At 40.6% G+C, this 22,453-nt stretch overlaps 1 protein-coding gene across 8 annotated transcripts in view; it reads left to right on the top strand.

Moving 5' to 3' along the window:
* The first annotated feature begins 2,233 nt into the window (after window positions 1-2,233).
* Window positions 2,234-22,453, top strand: part of LYN (LYN proto-oncogene, Src family tyrosine kinase) — a 45,673-nt gene continuing 25,453 nt past the window's right edge. The window contains exon 1 of one of the 8 annotated variants that reach the window (XM_061448463.1): window positions 2,234-2,746. The gene's annotated coding sequence lies outside the window, so the exon portion shown is untranslated. Of the gene's footprint in view, window positions 2,747-2,906; window positions 2,997-9,217; window positions 9,359-11,512; window positions 11,668-22,453 lie in introns of those variants that run through there. The other 7 variants (XM_061448459.1, XM_061448455.1, XM_061448457.1 and 4 more) reach the window with 7 other exon arrangements.

Raw genomic sequence — 22,453 nt, 5'->3', positions numbered from 1 at the left:
TCTACCTGCTATTGCACAGCATCCTATTAAGGGCAATTCAGCACTTCTTTTATTTTTCCAAATTACTCGCATTCTAGGTAAGATTGTATTTTACTGGACTGCATTTATAAAACTAAATTTTGTTTTATTTTCACTAATGCTTTGACAGGAGAAGGAGATTTTTAAACCCAGCAAAACAACTGATAATGAAAGAAGAAATAGGGAGGAGAGAGGCCAAGACAGATGTGGTATCTGTGCACCATTCCTCCTCTCTCAGAAGAAAGACACAAGATCAAGGTACTTACCCTGTAGAGGAAAATGGAAACGTGAGTCACAGTACATTTTCTTGAGCCTCTGTGATAGCACTTCCAAACAGAAATATCTCATTTTACATAAGCTTTTGGAATTCAAATTTCCAACCAAAAAAGCCCACGAAGCCCAAGACAATGTAACTAATGAGATATTTCCTTTTTGTATAAACTTTTCAGAAAAAGGTTGTTTTGTGTGGGTTTTTTGTTTTTGTTTTTTCTTTTTAAACATCTTAACATAATTTTGGGGAAGGGAGAAAATATTTACCAACATTTTATTAAGCAAACTTGAAGGAATTCTTTATGATGTTTTTAGAGGGTGGTCTTACAGTAAGCATCTACAGGACATTATTTTAATCAATGATGTAATTCAAAGAAGAAATGTAATTCAAAGAAAGCAGCCCTGCGGAGAAGGACTTGGGGATGTTGGTCGATGAGAAAATGAACATGAGCTGGCTTCAGTGTGCGCTTGCAGCCCAGAAAGCCAACAGTATCCTGGGATGCATCAAAAGGAGTATGACCAGCAGGTCAAAGGAGGTGATCCTGCCCCTCTACTCTGCTCTTGTGAGACCTCACTTGGAGTATTGTGTGCAGTTCTGGTGTCCTCAACATAAAAAGGACATGGAACTGTTGGAACAAGTCCAGAGGAGGGCCACGAGGATGATCAGGGGACTGGAGCACCTCCTGTATGAAGATAGGCTGAGAAAGTTGGAGCTGTTCAGCCTGGAGAAGAGAAGGCTGCGTGGAGACTTCATAGCAGCCTTCCAGTATCTGAAGGGGGGCTATAGGGATGCTGGGGAGGGACTCTTCATTAGGGACTGTAGTGACAGGACAAGGGGTAATGGGGTAAAACTTAAACAGGGGAAGTTTAGATTGGAAGAGGAAGTTCTTTCCTGTTAGGGTGGTGAGGCACTGAATGGGTTGCCCAAGGAAGCTGTGAATGCTTCATCCCTGGCAGTGTTCAAGGCCAGGTTGGACAGAGCCTTGGGTGTCATGGTTTAGTGTGAGGTTTCCCTGCCCATGGCAGAGGGGTTGGAACTAGATGATCTTAAGGTCCTTTCCAACCCTAACTGTTCTATGATTCTAAGACAAGCAACTATTGCCCACTGCTTTTCAGAGCTCTGCAGATGCCCAGGGACATCTGGGACTGATTTAGATGTGACACATTATGGTCTGACTGCTTCTATGGGCTGAGTCTTATATGGGATAGAAGTAGTGGCTTTTGTGCTGGAGTCCCAGCCTTGAGACAGGACTGTAGCATATACTAGAATGAAATGACTGTGTCAGCTGCATACCACCGTGAGTGGCAGGCCTTTCCATCAGTGCCAAAGATCTTGTACCTGGAACAACTTTGTTCCCCAAACTCATTCCACTCTTTTTAACATTTTATATGGAAATCCAGAATGCTTTTCTACTGAAATTCTGTCTCTGAAATCCCTGTGACCGAAACTCATCCAGGTGGTCTGGCAGTCCACACATGACACCTTCACTCCAGCTCTTGCAAAGCTTTTCAGCTGCATCCTCTGGGTGTTATGTCCACACATTCACATTTCCTGTTTTGCTGACCTGTGAGGCTAGTAAATCATTACTTAAAAAAAAAAAAAAAGAAAAAAAACACAACAGAAAAAATAAAAGAAAAAAGAAGGGAAAAAGAAAGATGAATAGAAAAAGAACAGAAAAAAAGAGAAAAGTAAAAAAGAGGAAAATAAAAAAATGAGAAAAAAACCCCAACCCCATAATATAAAAAAGAGAGGAGAAAAAAAAAAAAAGGAAAAGAGATAACCTTACTTGTTCTTCCTTTTCTTCCAACCCAGCCTCTCATGGACCTTAGAAGTTGCTATAGATGAGTTTTGGAGAAGTTAATGACTGTTAGGCTGTTGGTGGAACAAGACAGCCTTTTCTGCCTTTCCTCCCAGACCGTTTTATTTGGTCGTAACTTTTAATGGGGGCTGCTTCTCCTCCTGAAGCCTGCTCGGGGGCACTCCCTCCTGGACCGCAGCAGCTCTGCGGGCCCCGGGGCAGCCCGGCAGAGGAATACTCCCCGCATACCGGCCACAGCTCCTGGCCCACTTCGCCCCCTTAAAGCCTCCCTCGCTCCGGGGCTCAGGCTGTGGAGCTGCTCCCCGCCGCCGCCGTGCCGTGTGCTGGGAGCAGCCCGCTGCCCTCAGCCAGCCTCTCCCGCTGTGCTCGCCCTTCACTCCCCTAGCAGCCCCGCATGCAAATCGAGCCCAGCACCAGGAAGTAAGCGGGGCGGCTGCGAGCCAACTGTCGGCTCTCGGGCGAGGTTCCTCCGCCGGCTGCCCCCCTCTGCGGCCGGCGGGGAGCAGCGCCGCGTCCTGCACGCACACCGAGCCCGCCCGGCCCCGCCGAGCCCCCGCCCGGGACACCCCTTTCTCTCCGAGCCCCGGCGGTAACCGTGGAGCTCATTCGCTGCCGGCTCAACTTTCGCACCCGGGGAAGTAAGTGCTTTCACCGGGTGGTAGCGCTGAGAGCTGGGGGCGGCGGCGGCGGCGGCGGGGGGGGGGGGGGGCGTAAGCTCCAGCGCTCCCGGCTCTCTCCCACGGGCGTGCACTGGGAGTGAGCGGAGGGTGCCCAGCCGGGCAGCATCCGTGCCCCCGCCCCGGCACGGTGGGTACAAGGTGCTTTCCGGGACGGCTTGCCCTCGCTTCTGCCGCCCAGAGGAGGTGCTGCTGCTGTCTGACCCTCCCGGTAGGAATGGATGGGGTTTTAAAGGGAATATGCGGTATTTGGGGAGCAAAAAAGAGAAATCGTTCTCAGAAGCATGATTTACCTCTTGCCGCTTCTCCCGGCTTCTGCTGTGATCGTCAGGGCTCGGGTGCCTTCTGGCTGCTTGTTGCCGGAAAGCATGTTAATATTAGTTGATCAAAGACTGCACTCGGTGCCTCAAGCCAAGGCACTAGCCTCGACTTAGGAGAAACGCTGTGGCCTCTAGGTATTCCTCCTTACACCATTTTCTCTAGGAGAGTGATTCCTGGAGCGTCTTACAAGTTCAAGCTGCAGCCTCTTGACTGTGTGTTCAAAAGTGCCTTAGCTTAAAAGAAAAAGGAGAAAATGGTCTTGCGATGTTTGATGCATGGTGTTGCTTGCTGTTATTGTAACAGTACTGTATGCCTGAGGAATGGTCTTGAGGGGTTTTCTTCTTCCAGTTTTAATTTAGGATCTGAAAGTCAGGCTAGGTCTCTGGCTGATGTTGTACCTTCAGTAAAGCAGTTAGTTCAAGTTTCTCTTGAAATTACATCTTTTATGTGTTTGTAGGGAATGGGTTTGCAAGAACTAATCTTGCTGCTTCTCCCCCCTCTGTTGGCACTGAAGACCAAATTGATTAACACTTAAAACTTGTTTAGCCAGATCATATTACTGCTGATACGCACAGGGAGCACAAAGGTTACTTAAAATACTTACTGTATTGTTTCAACTGAAAGCCCAACTTAATATCCCATCTCTTGCTTTTCATTCCCACCTTTGAAGAAAAGAAGCAGTCTGACCAATCTTACCATATTTTAGCCCATCTTAATGCAAATTAGAAATTGCATTTTCTTATTTTGATCCTATAAAGTACGTGGGAGACTTTAGTAATTTTGGAATCTTGATGCTAGTTCCAAGTATCTGTAAACTATGAGTGCCATGTAGATAAGTCATAGTAGCACTAAAGAGTTATTAAAAAAAACCCCACACAACAAACCAAACAAAAAGAGAACGATATTTGTTAGGAAATTATAAAGTTACGTTGGGAAAATGTAGCTCACTTTTTCAGAAGGGATAGTCAAATTGTGCTTGCGTGAACTGTTTCCAACCCAATACTGAATGTGGAGTAAGTGCTACTTGCCTTTTCTGTGGTGGGACTTTGTATCCCTACAATAGCACTGAAAGTATGGATGAGAAAAAAATCTAATAGCTTTCTCTGAAAAAGCAGCAACAGGCTAGAAATCAGATACTGTTATAGGGTGTTATGAAATGTTGAGCAAGGTTAAAATTAATGAACTCTGAGATCAACAGATGTCTCATTCTATGGATCCCTTCTGAGATTCATAGCTTTTTGCTTTCTCCATTTCAACTTGGTGAGCTACAGACTAGGTAGAGTTCTTGATTTAATAACATAAATACCTATTCTGTGTGCTATTGAGATCTGTATTTTTTCTTAACCGTAATGGTGTGATCAGTGTAGAGCTTTGTTTGTAACTTGGAGTTACTCTGCTTTCTTCCTGGGGTTTGGAGTGGGTTTTTTTGTTTGTTTGTTTGGTTGGTTCACTTTTTGTTTCTTTGTTTTCTTTGAGTAAATAAGTTGAGGGTTTTTTTTTCCTATATAAATATATAAAAGACACAGTAAGGCTTAGGCCTTTTCTTGTAAGTTCCTTGGGCAATGGAGTTGCACAATGACTTCTGCTGACAGTGCAATGAATTATGAAACTTTTGCATACAAACCCTATTGCCTTTATGGTGTTTAATATTCCTGGTTTTAATGTTACCCATTCAAGAGAGTTTCCGTAAATGTGAAATTCTTTCTTGCATGTATTTATGAAAATGTAAGAATTAGTAAATGTTTAACTCTTTCATAATACTTTTTACCCCCATTTTGTCTCTAATAAAAGTGAGCTATCTGCCTTTGGCCTTGGTGGCTCTTGTAAGATAAGTGGCATCACAGAACAGCAAGTGTTGTGTGAAGAAATTCCTAAAACAGGCAATGCAAAAGGCCTAAGGTCCTCCTGGCTCAGCTTAGTACCAGATCTTCAGTGGGGTGGCTCACAAGCCTGTCTTGTGCTGCACATCAGAGAGCAGCATTCGGCCTCTGCAGCTATTCAGAGAAGTTTATGAACTGCAGTATTTAATCCGAGATGTGATTCCATTTCTGTCACAAAAATGAGATGTTTTTCTATCTGTACTTTGCATGATATTTCGAATCTTAATGGGCATCTTTGAGGTTTTTGAATGGAAAGATATTGACCATGAAGCAATTTTCATTTTTCACAGAGGGCTAGGTGGTGAGGTCTTTCCTCCCTTCCGTTATATGCATATGCTGCATGACTTTATTTCTTGTGTCCAGGGAATTGTAGAGCCATGTTTACTCTCAGGGCTACAGGGGGCCCTTTGGAAAACTGAATGAACACAGAAAACAAGCAGATGAGAAGTAACTGATTAAATAAAGGCATGTGGTGGGCATTAGTTGTAGACTAGGATTCCCAGCGTTCTGGTCTTAGTAGCATGGCTGTACAGAGTTGGATTTCTACAGCACCAGTGATGCCTGAAGAATGTGAGCTGTCACATAGTAATGCAAGGAATGGGAGGAGAATCCATTGAATGGGGACCCTGAGAGTTTGGGGAGCTTTATGTGCAGTAGGTGATATTTCCTTCTGAAGCTATGGAGCCGAGTGTGTAAATAATTGCACCAAACCACATGACTCTGTTAAGTAATATTTATTGTTATTTTACCCCTATAGGATTTCTGTTGCTAAGAACAGCTTCATTCTGATGAAGAACCAGTGCCCTGCTGAGAATTAGGATTTTTCTCCTGCTGATTGTATTCCTACTTCCTATTTCTCCCATTTATTTGTGTCCCCTCTTTCATGAGAGTGTAGGAGTGCTAGAGATGGTATAGAGAGAAAGGCTTCCAGACTTGACCAGACATGCCACAGGAAACAATGCGGATAAAATTGTAGAGTTACATTCATACAGAGACAGTCTTTAGTGAAGCATAAAAGAAGGGGACCGCCATACTGTAAACAGTACTGGTACCTTCTCAAAGAAATCAGCTTTTACTAGTAAAAGGCAAATACAATGTAACTGTCCTTAGTGTGACTGTTCCTAGTTTAAACTTAATTGTCCTTTAGGGAAGGATGGAAAGGTCTGTGCTTTCATATTTATTTTTACCTGATTCAAATACATTTCCTGTTGACATTGTCATTAACTGCTGTAATTTCCGAGGCTGAATCACTCACGGTCATGTTCGGCATCATTCCTGAAAATGTGGGTTCACAAAACAAAATGGAAAGGCAGAATTCACCTTCTGTTGGAAGCATTTCCTCCAGATATTTATAAGTTACTCGTATTTGTTATGTGCCCTAAGGAACTACCCATAGAAGCAAATAGATCAGTTATTTTTGTCAGCTGAACATCCAAAGAGAGATGGCATTTTGACAGTAACACTTTGCTGGGGAGAGAAGGAGGAAACCAGGAAAAGACGAAGGGGGAAAATTGGTAGATCTCATTTCTCTTGGGGGAAAAAGGATAGACTAGCAACATTCAGGCCAGTATTTGCCATCCTTTAGGTCAGCATTGTCTATCTTTTTCAAACTTCTGGCATCTTAAGTATCTACAATTGGTTCCTGTGTTTGTGCAGCATACTATCTTACTTCTTCAGTTCAAAGGGCTCAAATGATAAACAGTCTGAACAATGCGTCCTTCTTCCTCTACGGTCTCTGCTGCATGTAGCACAAGGCTACTTCTTCCTGTCTAAATTGTGGTTGATATGTTGTAGAATTTGCTACTTCAGTTTTCAAATGCTTACTCTTTACTGTGCACGTTCTTGTGACCAAGACATTTCTTGAAAGTGCCTGTGATAGCAAGTCGTGTGATCTTAAAATGGAAAATGTGATAGCTTACTACAGGGGTTGAAGTATGGGATGCAGCTGTACTTCTGGAATGGTGTTTTCTGCAGCTTTCTCTATTTTATAGGGCTACTGGAATTCTGGGCATGATAAAGTTTGGAGGGAATGGACTCCCTCTGGGATACTTTCTTAAGTACTCCTTTGTTGGCTTAGCAGAAAGCCATTTCAGGAAGTTTGTCAACAAAAATGTAGTCTGTTAAGTGGGTTTTCTGATGTGACATCTGTAATATATTGCTTTGCCTTTCATGTTTCCTTCATTACTTTGTACAGATACACGTATACGGACCTTTTTGGTCATTTTTTGAATGAAATCTTATTCAAGCTTGTTCTTGGGCATGAACTGAAACAGTATGGTGTTACAGGAGTTAGCACAGAAGTACTGCTAAGCAGGTCTGTTCTTTCCATTTATGACTGTACTAGGGACTTGGAGCAAAATTAGTATTAAAAGGTAAAGAGTATGCTTAAGTGAATTTCTACCTAATGGAAATGTATTTATAAATCGGCAGGTTTGAACAAGGCTAAGGTTTACTCTGTTCAGATAAAGAAAATATTTCCTGGTAGTATCATCTGAGTAAGAAAAGATCTGGATAATAGTGTATCTAGTGTATTTATTGAAATTGCCTGCTTGAGTATCCCTTGCCAGCAACATGGGGTTTACAGACATTGGATCCAGTGGACAGAAAATGGTTTTCTCTAGGGCAGTCTTATCTTCACCATGTATCTTGATGGGATCTCTAAAACCCTTCAGTAAGTGCTTTGAGGTGGCTGTGATTCAAGTGTGAATGGATGAGAGCTGGAGCACAGGGTTAAGTGATCGCCAGAGCTGGTGTCAGTGCCACTGAGGAAATGAAAGTTTTCAGTAAACACACAGGAAGGGGATGGGCAGGAGAAAGAGGAAATCCTATGTTGGATATCCTGGGTTCAGCTTGTTCAAAATATATTGCAAAGTTCATTTGAATGTGCCATTATGGTGCAGCAGAACATGTAAATGGTTTTCAAAGTACACTTTTGTAACTACAGACCTACCGTTGCAAAAGATCTGCTAAACTATGCAAAGGCTAGAGGAAAGCATTGCAGCAAGTGAGGGGTGTGGGAAAAGTTGCCTTTTAAGCAACTCTCCAGCTGTATTGCTGGTGTGGCACTTTGTCTTCCTTTTTCTGTATTGTGAAGTCTTTGTTCTGTCACTGATTTCCAGCTGTGTCTGCACTGGCTGTGAGAGAGATGTCAGCGGCTGTGCTGGCACCAGTGGAGAAGCGCTGGGGAATGTTGAGGTGAATGCTAAGCCCGTTTCTCCTGGTATGTAGACTGTTTCTGCTAGGCAGGCCATACACAGCAGTACTACTAGTAGACCTGATCAGGAGAGCTTGTCTCTTCTGAAAATCTCCCACTAAATTTCCTTGGTAACAGTGCCCATCTTTCTGCCCACAATGCTTATCAGAGTGTATGAGTCTTAGAGCCATACCACTTCAAATGTCTTTATGTGCTGGTTGTTTGTGGCTGTTTCTTCCCAATTTTCAGGAAAAAGCCATGTTTCAGTCTTTATCCTGCTGTAGCAGTACACCCTACAGCTGCTTCCCCCTCCAACATATTCTGTAGTTTCTTTCTCTCCAGCTTTGTCTTCAGGACTGTCAGTGGTATAAGCTGTTTATTTCATCTCTGGACCTAGATGTCTGTGCAGCAACGGTTCTTTTTCCCCTTCCAGAAAAATAAGCCTCAGCACCTTTCATAACCTACAATTTGCAATCTACTTGTGCTACCTTATCAGTGAATATGTGCCTAGAAATATGTACTCCCAGCCTCTTGAGGAGGTGTGAAGTCCAATGGAGTACCAACCTGGCAGTACTGACATGGTATTCACAGTGTTTTAAGAAGCCTGTGGCCCCTTAAAGGGCAGCTTTCTACTTTTATAGAGACAATCACTGTTGGTGTCTGATTTTAAATGGTGACCTCAACCTGACTTGAAGCAGGTTGGTTTCTATCCTGAAAATGGTCAGTGTGGATTGTCTGCTACCCCTTTGTCTGCCATTCTGCGATGTTGCATCAACCTTCTCTGGTCAAGTTTCATTTCTGTTGTATGTGGGGGATCTTCCTGTGCTTTGTAGTGGCACATGTAAAAGATTTTTGAACCAGCATTGACTCTCCTTGTAAATACACCTGGTTCAGTGAAGCAGGACATGGATTTATCAGCATGTGTGCTGGTCTGTGAAGAAGAAACCAAGGCTTGGTACTGTGAAGGTGCAGAGCTAAGGCAACAGCTCTTATTCCAGGATTTCAGTGCTGTGCTCCTCAGCATTGACATGCCCCATATGCTCTGTCCCCACAGAAAGTGAAACTTAAGAAATTTAGCTTTCAGAAGGCAGGGCAAGTTTTGAAGAACCAACTTGAGCAGAGCCAGCACCAGCAGAAAAGAGATCTGTCTGGTGAACAGGTGAGAGAAAGGTGCTTCAGGTGAGATGTTTCTGCTCTCAATGGCACATTTAAGCAGGGCTGAGGGCATTGGGTACAAGTGTCAGAAAATGCAAAATTCAGCATTTGAATAGCTTATTTGAATCTGAGGTCAGGACAGTATTCTCTTCTGTAATGTATTTGAGTATGTTCAGTGTCAGCCTTTTCTTGCTGGCTTTAGATGGGTAAAAAGTCCTTTTGCTTGCTCTTGCAATAAAAGCAAATATATCAATATGTTTGGCATGGTATGATGCAGAAAAGTAATTTCTCCTTTGAGCAGAGAATGCATTTTCAGTGATGTGACTATATATTTTGTTACATATTTTGTATCTTGTCATACTGATTGAGAAAATGTGCTTTCCTAGGGACCCTAATTGTCTCTACCCCATTACTTATCATCCTTTACATACTTATTTAATTGTGGTTTTTTCTCCTTTCATCTCTCTGCTTCTGCAACCTTCCCTCTTCATTCATTTCTCATCATCAACCCAATTTCTGACTTAGCAGGGATTCAGCCTCCTCTCCTATATCTTTTCTCATATGGCTTTCATATGGTCTTGAGAACTTGATTGCATGGCCAACAATGAAGCAGTCTTACGGATTTTTAAAACATCTTCTTTGCACAATGCTGAATTTTGTGGAATTCAGTTGTAAGTTCATTGTGGACTCATTACAGTTCTGAAACAAACTCGGGTAACCATTGTGAACACTGATTTATTCTTAGTTCTTGCCTGAGAAGTTAGCTGCATGGACCGTGAGTGCCAAAGTCACATATAAACAGTGGGGCTTGAGCACAGTTTAAGATGTTTTGGTTAAGTACAGTGCAATCACATGGTCTGCCTATGAGCTAGAGGTTTGATATTTGAAGTTACAAAGGTTATAAACTTTAATGAGCAGCCAGTGTGATTGTAGTAATCATGCTATGAAATTCTTGCAGTTTGCAATATGAATGTTAAAATACTTCTTGTCACAAATCTCCAGTTTACTGTGAGTCTAAATGTGCCAGAATTATCAGGCATGGTGCCCTACTCTTTACGGTCTGTGTCCTGTATCATATATAGAAAGTCCTGATATGAGTCTCTTGAAGCCTATAGAGCTCCCGAAAGTTGTGTGCAGTCACTTACAAGATCAGAGCCTTGTTCAGTGAAACTGGCTATGGTTGTAACTGCTAGTCTTCATCTGCTGTCAACTGTAAGGCTTTTGACCATTAAGTAGGACTAGAAAAACAGCAAGTACTAAATACTGTGCAATCTAGTTATGATACATTGTGAATACAGTAATGTTGGTTGTTTTTAGAAACAGAAAACAAGAGATGTTAAGGCAAAGTCAAAATAGTAGCAGTGGTCAAAGTATAAATCAGTTTTTGAAAATGAAATAAGTTAACATATTGAGCAAATGCAACAAGTCAGTCCTCTACTCAGAACTTCTGTTTACTGTAGAATGACTTCTCTCAAATATAAAAGAACTTCAATCAAGTTAATATCCTTGCATAGCTGCTGTTCTGGTGATTTGGGGAACTCCGTCTTCACCCTTGCCCTTGAAAAAGACATTTGCAAAGACACACGTTTAAAATGCAAGGTTTCTAGCTCTCCCTTAGAGCATTTCAAGTAGAAACAATCAAGTGAACCATCACACCAGCTATTCATAACCCTCTCTCAAAAGAGGGTTTCCAGGTTCCCACTCTGACTCCTCTCTAAAAATAGAATGTAAAATATTTTTAATTTTGGTTAACTGCAGAGAAACTTCTTATTCATGTGTGAAACAAATGTGAAAAGCATACTTAGAAACTTGGGTGTTAATTCTTACTCCGTGTTCATTCAGTGACGAATTTCCTTTTACACTCTTACTGTCACCACAGCTTGAGCATGTAGTTGCGCAAGGCTATATAGTTAAAGGGTATTTCTGTTTTTACATGTCAGGCTTTCACACCTGAACCAGTAGCCATTCGCAGTCCTTCAGGATATGTTAGGTAACTTTATACAGAGTGTACCCATATCTATTAAACCCCACCCTGATCTTAAGGATTTAATCTAAAAACCTCCAAAAATTGCCTGTGATATAGCTGGTTTAGTTCTATCTATCAGATTTGCAGCAGACTTGCTTCAGACAGTACCTTTTGGTGCCCCCACGTGTACCCCAAATTGCAGCAGTTTCTTTGAACGATTTACTAAGCTGGGTGGGAAATCAGCTGGAAGCTGAAAGCTGCAGAAGCTGCAGAACCTGGAGTACAATCTTACACCCTTGAGGTTAAGGGAGGTTCTGCTGCTTACATCACTGAGAACAAGGTGGTTCCTCACAGAAATACTTACACGGTTAGTGCTTAGTGTTCTTCTAGTATCCCTGTAAAGATTCATTATCACAGGGCTTCATTTCTGCTGGTGTAATTTACTGGCAATGGGTTCAGCACTCTCTGATTATTTTTTTTTTTTTTTGAGACCTCTTGCAACTTCTTCTTGCAACTTAAGTAAGCTTGTCCAAGGTTTGCAAACTTCCAGGAGGAACTAGGCTCTGAGTAAAAGTGTTAGCCCACTCAGCATGATTGATGTAACCCCAAATTTTCATCTGAGCTTAGATTCATTCTCAAATCCATATTGCATACCCCAGTACAGTGGCCTGTGTACAGGTAATGAAACATAAACTAGTCTGCTGAAGAAGTAACTTTTTCTGCAAGTGAATTAAATGCTGGTATTTGAAGGGGATGGAAAAAAAAATTAGTTTTCTTTTGTGAAACTCAGTGTTTTAGACAGGTGCCCAAGGCATACCATGATGCTATTATAGCAAGAATACTATGCAACTTGCAACTATAAGTTGCAAGCTTGGTCATGAGTATGTGTCAGTGTTTAAATGTGAGGTGACTGAAGAGGAAGAAGCCCTCTGACCATTGGAACTGGATGGTAAATGCAGCATGTAAGGTTTATAGTAATTATGTATTCCATAGGCATACGGTTAGCTGAATCTCAGGAAACAAAAGCTAATATGTACTAATGATCTGTGCCCTCTTTTCCCCTTTAAACACACTGAAAGCAGAAACCTAAAGGAGTAGCATTATACTTTCTATGAGGTCACCCTGAAAACCTTCATCAGGGCTTGTTGGCTTTTAGTTTTCTGTCCTCTATGTTTTCATAGGCATGTTACGATACTTTCATGGTTTTTTGAATGGGTTTTAATTACAGACACATCTCAAAGCAAGAGATCACATCTGCAAAAGACTCTTTATTGCCAGCAACATCTTTAACTAGTTGAAGATGTTAATAAATAACCATCTACCCTTAGCCATAGTAGCTATTAATGATTCTTCCTAACAGATGTCCTGTTAATGTATTCATCTTGGCATGTGGAGGTTGAGCATTAGGCTGCATTACTTGAATGAGATGAAGGTTTCAAGTATCAGCTGCTACCCTGCCAGTAGACATTCCTATTGCCTTTCTGGAGGAGGTGGAAAGAGTAATAAATAGGTTGACGACCTAGTTGGGGTATAGTCTGGTGATGATATTAAAGAGACACATTAGTTTTCCCCAAACTCAGTGAACGTTAGTAACCCACTCATTTCATGCCATGTTGTCTTCTGAGGCTCAGTGATGCAGGGAGAAGCTAGCTCTCATTTCTCTTTCATGTGTCACATGGTAAATGCAGTCATTGGGCGCTGCACATTAGCTCATGCAGGGCCACTTTTTACTTAGTGTAATTTGAGTGACCGTGCCTTTGGTTTCAAGTACATTGATGGGTAGGTTGAAATCAACACCTGTGTAATACCACCATGTGTATGAACTAGGCTGTTAGGACTGATAATAGAGAAATCCTTGTTGCGTGCTTCTGATTTACATCTTGTTTTGGAAGGCAAAGTGTGTGTGTGTGTGAAGGAGAAGGAGCGAATGAGGAGCTAGGTAAGTACTGTTGGGAGTGAAGAAGGTTGGGTCCCACATCTATGCTCTCCAAAGAAACTGTGAGAAGCTTGTCCTGCCCTTCCATCGCATCGCTTATTGTGAGGATGATGTCATATCGGCTACTCCTGGACCTCACTCCAGCACCTTGTCATTTTTATGGAGCGTTTCTGATTTTCCTATGCCACAGTGATTGCTCTACTAATTAAAAAGGGAGGGGAGAAGGTTCCTTATACTACTGGTAGACACGGACATCTATAAAGCTCAGGGCAGTACTAGGCTACTGAAACTCAGCACACTGCCATTATTGGCCATCAATTTAAAGCTGAAAAAATTGTGTGTGAGTCATAGATATGCTCAGCTTGGAATTTAGATATAGTCCTTGGGATTTACTAGCTGGAGTGAGACACTTCCTAATACTTAGGAAAAACGTTGATCCTCTTCAGTGTAGTGTTTTGGCCAAATTTCCTCTGGAAATGGGGATTTGGTTATATGCAGCTGCTGTTTGACATTACTGAGGTTTTTTACCAGTGAAGACAATTATGTTTTTACTTACAGTTTGCATGACGCTTTTAAGTCTGTGAAGTATTTTGGGAACCTTCCTTTTAAGTTAGTTAATATGTTGGTACAGTTTCTTTTCCATTTCATATGATCCTTTTGAAAAATTTAAGAGAGGTATTTATTCTGTTATGTCAAATTAAGATGTTATTTGACCTTTTCCCCTGTCTTCAAAAGATATAATGCAGTGGAAAAAAGTTGAGGAAATGGAAGATGTGGTTGCCTGAGGGCTGGCAAAGTGAATTAATTAGTTGTTGATATTGATTCAAAATTCTGGAGGATGCAGTTGAGGCAAATGATTGTAATAAAATGAAGTGAGTGTTACAAGGTCAGAAAACAGATGTTAGCTTAATGTAAGACATGGTTTAAAATTAGTGCCAAAAATACTGACTACGTGAATCTGGAACACTGTCCTAGTATATAAAGTCTATTATGCAGTGTTAACAAAATTACAATCTTGTGTGGATTAACTTTCTTGTGTTTTGGTATTTTTCTTCAATTGAATAAACAAGGATTAGTAGTTTGTGTAAATTATATTCTGCTTCATTTCAGTGTAATGTTTTGTTTCAGGATTTTATTTTCATCCCTTTGCAAGCATTATAACATTATTGTACTACCACAATGACATTTGTCATTTTCAGTGTTTCTTTTTTATTTTTTTTTAATTTTTTTTTTTTTCACCACTGCCAAAAATTCCTGCTTGAAACCAAGCTTTTACAGTTGTGGTGGATTTACAGAAAAATAAAAGATGCTTCTTTCTTGGTCAAGGCCTCCCACCCCTCTTAGAGGTACCTTTCAAGTTATCAACTATGATGATATGTATTATACATGTTATGTTATCATATATGAGTTCCAACAATGTTTGTGGATCACTTAGCTGAGCACTGAATAAACTTATCCTCCCCCCGCAGACTACAAGGCAAAGCTGTGGATTAGAATAATTTGAATATAGAAAACTGTTTACCTGAACTGATACGGTTAGTTTTACCAAAGCATTCCTATTTTAAAAGTTGCAGAGGGAAGTACATAAGCCTCAAACTTCACCTGATTTCTGTATAGTTCTGTTGGACCACTTCATACTTGGAAGTCTGAGATGTGGTAACTTCAGTCACTTATTTTCCATTTTGTATATCAGTGTGTTAATCGATGTTGGTTATTGCACAGCTAAAATGCTGGGTCTAGTAAGCAGAAAAACAATGGGAGTGGTATAGGAAAAAATTTTTTCCTTGTATGATGCAATTGTGCTGTTCAGAATGGGTTTGCCTTTCCCAGAAACACATCAATAAAGCATCAATATAGCAACTCCAGGTGTTTTTTTCTGAGCAGAAGCCTCCTTTTCTTATGCCAGGTCCTGGGAGGTTTTTGCTGTATGGTGTATTACATGGTCCACTTCCACTGTAGTCAGATGACAGCACACTTTTTCCCTGTTCTAACCTACATTTTTATTTAAAAAGAAGTTTACATTAGGAATTGGACTTGGGTTATGAATGTTTCAGAGTCCTACTTGTGATTTCAATATGCAGGCCAATGGAAAAGTGGGCACCAAAGAATGGAAGAATGGGTGTTGAGAATGTCTATGAGGGCAGTGGTCAGCTTGGTAATGAGATCTAGAAAGGTATCTGCCAATCCAGATTGGTTTAGTTGGATGGAGATATTGGTATGCTGACATTGGGAATCTGGACTCTGAAGAAGAGGAGCAGAAACACTGGTGCAGGGCTTAAAACTGTTGCAGAGGAAGTAGAAATGTGAAGGATTTATAACCGTTGCAGGAATGCCAGTGTTGGAGAGCATGAAGGTGATAGGGTGATACTTTCTGTAACTGATAAAGGAAAACATGCAAAACAAGCTGAGATAGCAGGGACAAAGTAGAATTTGTCTTGGTCACAATTGCTAAGGAAGGAGTTGTGAAAGAAGCTGAACAGGGTAGTGGTGACTGTCTGCTGCACTTCCCCAGACTCTTGGCAAGAGCTCTGTCTGTTGCCTAATGTTACATAGTGTTACATTGAGACTTTTTTCTGTAGTAGTTTCATTTGCAATTAAAAAATAGGAGTCCCTTTGTGATGTTAGGAGGGATTAGAAACACAGGTGGCTGAGAATGTCATGCAGAAAGGATGGTCTGGCTAAATAATGGGGAGAAATTTAATGCTGGGGTGTAATGTCATGCTGCTGGAGATAAATCTTCTGTGACAACAGTTTGCTGTTATGAAAATGAGAGAAACTTTAATGTCTTAGCAGATTGCAAGATGATTATAAAAGGCTAGTGTGATGGAAGTGTGAAAATGAGAAATGAATTCCTGTAATTTATTGGGCAACATATTTCTGTAGGTGGAAGAATATTATTTGCTGTAAGGCATTGCTCAAAGTCATCTTGGAACACCTAACCAACTCCATCCTTCTGTTCTTAAGAGGGATGAGTTCAAGCTGAAACAGATGTGAAGGGCTCCTAGGATAACCAGTGAAAATGGAAAGCCTGAAACGTCTTGGGCTTTAAAGGCTAGAAAACAGGCTGAGAGAGATGTGACTTCTTCCTAATTGCCTGTGAGGATGAAGGGCTAAATGCCATTATTGGCCCCTGGAAGTGCTTAAGACTCAGAATTACGAGACAGCTTCTAAGCCAAGTGAAGTTCTGAAACTCTTCAGCAACAGTATTTAGTTCTATCCCCTCAAGCACCCATTAAGCTGTCTAGGAAAGGAGCATGGCAAACTTCATCCTCAGCTTGTATGATGCGATCATGCTCCTTAGAACGGGTCTTCCTTTCCCAGAAAGCAGTTTTTAGTCCTGTGCTCTAATCAGGGGTGATAAACTAGATAGATCTGATATCTTGCTGTGATACAAGTGCACGCTTGCACAATATGAGGTTTTGATTTAAATAAGTTTGAGACAGCCCTGACAGTGTTCAAGGCCAGGCTGGATGGGGCTTTGAGCAACCTGGTCTAGTGGAAGATGACCCTGCTAATGGCAGGGGGTTGGAACTGGATGATCTTTGAAGCCGTTTCCAATCCAAACCATCCTATGATTCCATGATCTATGAAGTCTCACGGTAAAATGTTTGTTGCATACTTTTCCATTACAGCAGTATTTGAGTTTGATTGTTACACTGGGGATTTGCTTGTTTCTCTTCTTTGCCTGTTTATGCAGATATGTATGCCAAAATATTACTTTTGCTTGATCTCACCTTTTCACAAAAAAAGAATGAAGCAGTTAAAGAATTGTCCAAATTTTCTTCTCCTTTAAAAAATGCTGTCAACTGTACTACTGCTTCTCACATCACAGGTAGAGCAGGAGTCTGCACTGGGCAAGTCTGTCATAAACACTGAGTAGATTTAGGCTATCTATGCTCCTTTTTGTATGCATTGCAGGTAGCACATGGTGATTTGTGCCGCTCTCTGTGTATATATATATATGCACATAAAAGGGATAAATTCAATTTGGGGGGCATAGCGATGCTGTTATTCAGACCTACAGAAATAACATAAATTTTAAAAGAGATTAAGATACATGATGCTAGCAGTGACTGAGACATAGATAACTCTTTCAGCAGAAAGGCAAGGGAGGAACTTAAGTTCCTGCTTAAGTTCCCCTAGTTGGTCTCCCAATGCAAAAACAAGATGTAGGAAGTGAAACAAGCTGAAGATGAAAGCTGACCCAGGATTTCTGTGTTTGCAAGGGTCTAGTTGATGAAAGATGCCAGGCAGTCAAGACTGACAGCAAAATTTAAATGTGTGTATATATGTATATAAAATATTATATATAATGTATTGCATATTACTAAATATATATATACATACGTATTTCAGAACAAGGCTGAACAAACCCAAACCTGATCATTTTTGAGACAGGCAAGGAGTAGGAATCCAGTTCTCCTCAGTTGCTCTCCAGTTCAATTCGTTCATATTACTCTCAACCACAGATAATTCATTTTTGTTATTCTGACTCTGGGCTAGTAGCGCATCTTCGCTACTACAAATATGTATAAAGCAGTACTGATGAGGCTTTGCTGAACTCTACTTCCTCAAATTAAACTCCTCCTCTGTGTCCCTTGGAGGTTGCTTTGCCATTCTGCCCCATGTGATGATGGATCAGAAGTGAACCCTGATTTCCCAGGCCTCTCAAAGATGGTTCTCCTCAAAGTCGCAGTAATAAAGATATGAAACATCACTGCAACACTCAGGTACCACAGGTGATGTGGAAACAGATCAACATGAAGTGGAAGTCAGAAGTAAAAGTTAAGATAAATTAGTGCCTTAATTTTAAGATTTTTCTTCTTTTTTTTTTTTTCGTAGAATGGGAAAGTTGAGCAGTTGATTGAGGTGATGTAGAAAGTTGGATGGGGCACTTTGTGTATTTGGGCAGAGTGGGTTTATGATTCTTCCTCCCAAGCAGTTTTAGGTCAAAGTTGATCAATGCAAGTTTGTTTTTTAACACACTTCTGCTTTGACCTTGGGGATAATGTAGAGAAGTCTCACATTCTCATTCATTCAGCAGATCTGATGAAGGCATCGCTGTTACTTCTGACTTTATAACTTGTGAAGTAGCAGCAAACCAGTTGGCATTAAAGGCCAGAATGAAACAGCTAAAACAGAGGAGGGAAAAAGATTTTCAACGTTTCAAAAAGGTGTCAAAAATAGAACTTACGCCTCTACTGTCTAAGCTGCTTTAATGCAGAAGCTTAAATAAAGACCAGTGTTCAAGATTCAGAATAATTTGGGCCTTTATTTTAATTTTTTTTTTTTTCTTTATACTTCTTAATGCATCTTTTATTCATACTACTAAGGAGCATCTTTTATATATATATATATACACATAGAAATTTTGTGGCTTAAATGAAGAGTTTACTGCTTATGAACCCTGTAATTGAATACAAGTTTATTTCATTTATGTACCTGTTAAAATACATATATATTCGTTGAAAGCCTAAGTCACTGACAGAATTTGTGTTTATGTACAATTACTGACCTTTTGAACAGTCGACATTTATTTGATAAAATAGAGTTGTTTGTCTACTTAATGTTGTAGTTCTAATTCTTTTAAAGGTTACTTTATTGTTGGAAAAGCCACAGTATCATCTATTTTAGTTACTTTTTTTTAAGTTTGCATTTATGCAAAGGTTAAAATGAAGCCACTCTAAGCCATTGAAAAATGTGTGTGGAGTTGAGAATCATTTTCACAAAGACAGGACTTTGATCAAGAAAAGCCCAGACATATCAGGTGGACTTTTAGGAAATGTTTTCTAGTGTGCACCATAAATATTGTATGTAACAGAATTGAAAAGAGGAGAATACTTGTGACTATGAACAATATGAAAAATGAGATTGGCTTTGTAAATGATGCAAAAGCATAAGCACTGGGAGGAAATGAAACCTCAAATGCTGCTGATGGTGGATGGACAGGTGATGGTCACACAAACCTTGACTGCTTACAGTAGGAAGTATTGTAGCTTTAGACACATCACTCTGCTGGTAATGTGGCAAAAAAAAAATAAAGTAGTAGTAGTTTGGGGATACACAGCAGCTTTTAACCCTTGAAAAGTGTTGCAGTAGTTTCTGACCCCCACTCCCCCAGTCCATTTTGGAATTAGAACCTAAGCGCTGCTGTAGCAAAAGGGAATAGGGGATTCAGAGGGAAAAATCCAGACAAATGCCTATGTAGGATCAAAACTGGTGACTGGAACAATCTGCTGCAGAGGCTCAGTGTGATGGTTCTTATGGATAATCCTGTGGCTTTCAAAGGGTGCCTGATCTTAGATTTTTGTCACCATGGTGCAGATGTTAACCCAAGTAGCTATCTTTACCTTTTAGCCATGGAATATAGTATGCTTTTTGTTAAAAGAGAAGTTTTTGCTTTTAGGATATCCATTTATGAAAATTAACAGCTATGTTATATGATTTCTTTTAATTGAATGTTTTTCTTTCACGTCTAGAGGTGTGGGCAGGACCATGAATGAAAAATAGTCTCCTGTATTGCAAAACTGTTGGAATAGGAAACATCAGATTAGGAACTGACAGCATTCCCTCTGATGTCTAGATTATTTTTATCTCTGAAGAACAATAGCATAGTTTCATTTGTAACTATGCTCTGTTCTCTGAATTTCTCTTTGCTTACCATGTTCTCTTTATATCTGCACAAAATGCTTCCATGGTTCTCTTTGTGATACAGCAACAGAGAGCTATGCAAATAAACATTTTACACCAAGTTAAGTATTTTATTTATGCATGAATGAACTTCCCCCTTCAGATTTTCCTTACAACTACTGTATAAACCAAGAAAGATGTGCACAGCATACACATTTTGTACTTCGTGGCTTCTTTATTCCTATGGATAGGTTGCTAGGGTCAAATGTGTGCAAAGTTAACTTTGATAATGATAGAGCATTTTGTGTTCTGAAATCCATTACAATGTGTTGGTTGAAACTCTCCCATCAGTGCCTGCTGTTTATACTGGCCCTATGAATTTTTACTTGAATACCAGACTCGAAACCCTGGGAAAAACCAGGATCAGATTTCAGTAAAAATGTGTAATACTATACTGGAAACGACTACCTGGCATTGCAGATGGACTGAGCAGTCTCTGAGAAGAAATCTCTTGAAACCAAGACAGTTATGTTTGCTTTGGACGTTGATCTGATGGAGTTTTAAATGTGCAGTCCAGAACACAGTGCACACAGCTTTACAGAGGGGTAGCGTGTACAGAAATGTAAGTTCCTGTGGCCTTTGAAGAGCTCACAAGTCTTTCATTTCACACTACCAAAAGATCGTGGATCATTGATCCAGTTTATACTGCTCAAAAACTATTCTTCAACTTTGTTATGCTTTGTCTCCATTGTCTGCCTATATAGAAATAACATAAGGTCAGAAAATTAAATATTAAATTATATATAATGTACTTAACTATATTGATAGTTATTAATTGATATATATTAAGTGCTAAACCTTTGTTTCATGTTATTACGTGTTTTCTATGTGTTTCTTTTGCAAGATTTGACAGGCTTGTTTTGTAAAGAATCTGAAAGTCTCAGGATGTGTCTACATTAGCATTTTATTTAGATTGGGATCCCTAAGCTCCCTGAAGGAGTTGCCCCCACACTTCCCCCACTTGCTAGGCTGTAGTTTGTGTTGTGAAGCAGAGTTGGAGTGCAAGAACAGGACTGTTTTAGGAAGGTGCAATGTGGGGCTTACCTTCAGGTAAACCCTTGCTACGGTCCTGCTCTTACTTGGGGCTATACTGGAGTGAAGGGGACAATAACCCCTCTTCAAGCAGGTATGGGCTTTTGCTCCAACTGTTGGGGCTATTTGCTATTGTAGACCTAGCTATTTCCCATAAGGACCATCGGCTTTCATCTCTGTGCAGAAAAAAACATAAAACAGTGTTTCATGATGAGGCTCAGGATCTTCTCTTTGTTTGGTGCCATCACATGTGTTATCTCACATATGGTGTTCATGTGATTTCACACAATGTCAAGTAGACTTCTGTGGGAATTACAGAGCACCTGCACATAGGTATTACCAATCTGTTGTTGCTACTGTCATGAGCAAATGCTAACCTTGAGCTACCAGCATGGCCTCACAGCAGGCTTAAGTTACAGCTGTTCATGTGCTTTAAACTGTAGAAAAAAATCTGAGCAAAAATGCTTTTCTCTGAGTTTACACTGGCACTGGCAAGCTGCAGTCCCTAAAGATATCTTCAGCTTTCTTACAGCAATAGGAGAAGGGGGTTTTGCCTGACAACTTAGCTCAAATTACCTATGCCCTCTGCTTTAGCTGTTTGTTCTGTAGAAGCAGAACTATTCAAGAGCAAAAAGGTTAGCACTTAGGTGGCTAAATACCCCATTTTGCAGATACAGCAGGTAATTAAACTCTGGGCTTCCTGATATCTAGGGTGAGTGTGCAAACACCAGCCTGCCTGTGGGTGTACAGAAATTTCCTATGAAACATTAACTACAGAAGTGTCACCTATATATCCACAATTACAAATCAATCAAATTATTAAAACAAGAAAGTCCTTTTCAGTGTTTCAGAACAGTAATGTACAGTTACAGCTCCACATGTAACCCATGAAGAGCTGAGAATTTGGAAAAGCCTCCCACTGGGTGTTTTCACAAACTAAAAGATGTTTGTGAAAGATGTTTGCTTCTAAGGGGAGATCCTGGCTGAAAGTGCCCCCCCCCCAGTGCCTTCAAATGAGTATGAAATGCTAGCATACAAAAAGAGGAAACTTTATTTTCTGCGTCTGTGGGATGGTGGTGCCTGGTCAGTGCCTATTGATTTTCTGTATGTTTCCTTTTATTTTTATTTCAAGAGAAGTCAAGAAGGGGAGCGATGAGTTCTCATGCTGCTTTTAAACCAGTATCACAGTTCACTACATCACTGCTGAAATCTTATGGACACACAAGATTTGTTGGCAATAGGTGACAGATAATTTGCAGGAACAGTAGGAGGAGGTACCCTTCTCTCCTGTTTAGAAGACAACATCCAACATGACAACAGGACAGTGCATCCATCATCATGTGGTGCTTCCTCAAGGGCAGGATGGGAGATTAAATGAAGGTGACGTGGGAAGTTGAGTCCTGCCACATGGGAGTGCTTGTGGCCTTGGTTTATTGTTATAGTCAGTTAGGATTCTGATTATTAACAGTATTGTTACAAAACTGGAAGTCTTAAT

The sequence above is a fragment of the Pezoporus flaviventris genome, unplaced genomic scaffold (genome assembly GCF_033815535.1).
Source record: "Pezoporus flaviventris isolate CSIRO_AGI_PZ_B2104156 unplaced genomic scaffold, CSIRO_AGI_Pfla_v1 ptg000007l, whole genome shotgun sequence".
Taxonomy (NCBI): Eukaryota; Metazoa; Chordata; class Aves; order Psittaciformes; family Psittacidae; genus Pezoporus; species Pezoporus flaviventris.
Note: the sequence above shows the minus strand (reverse complement) of the source record. Positions and strands in the feature narration are given on the sequence as shown.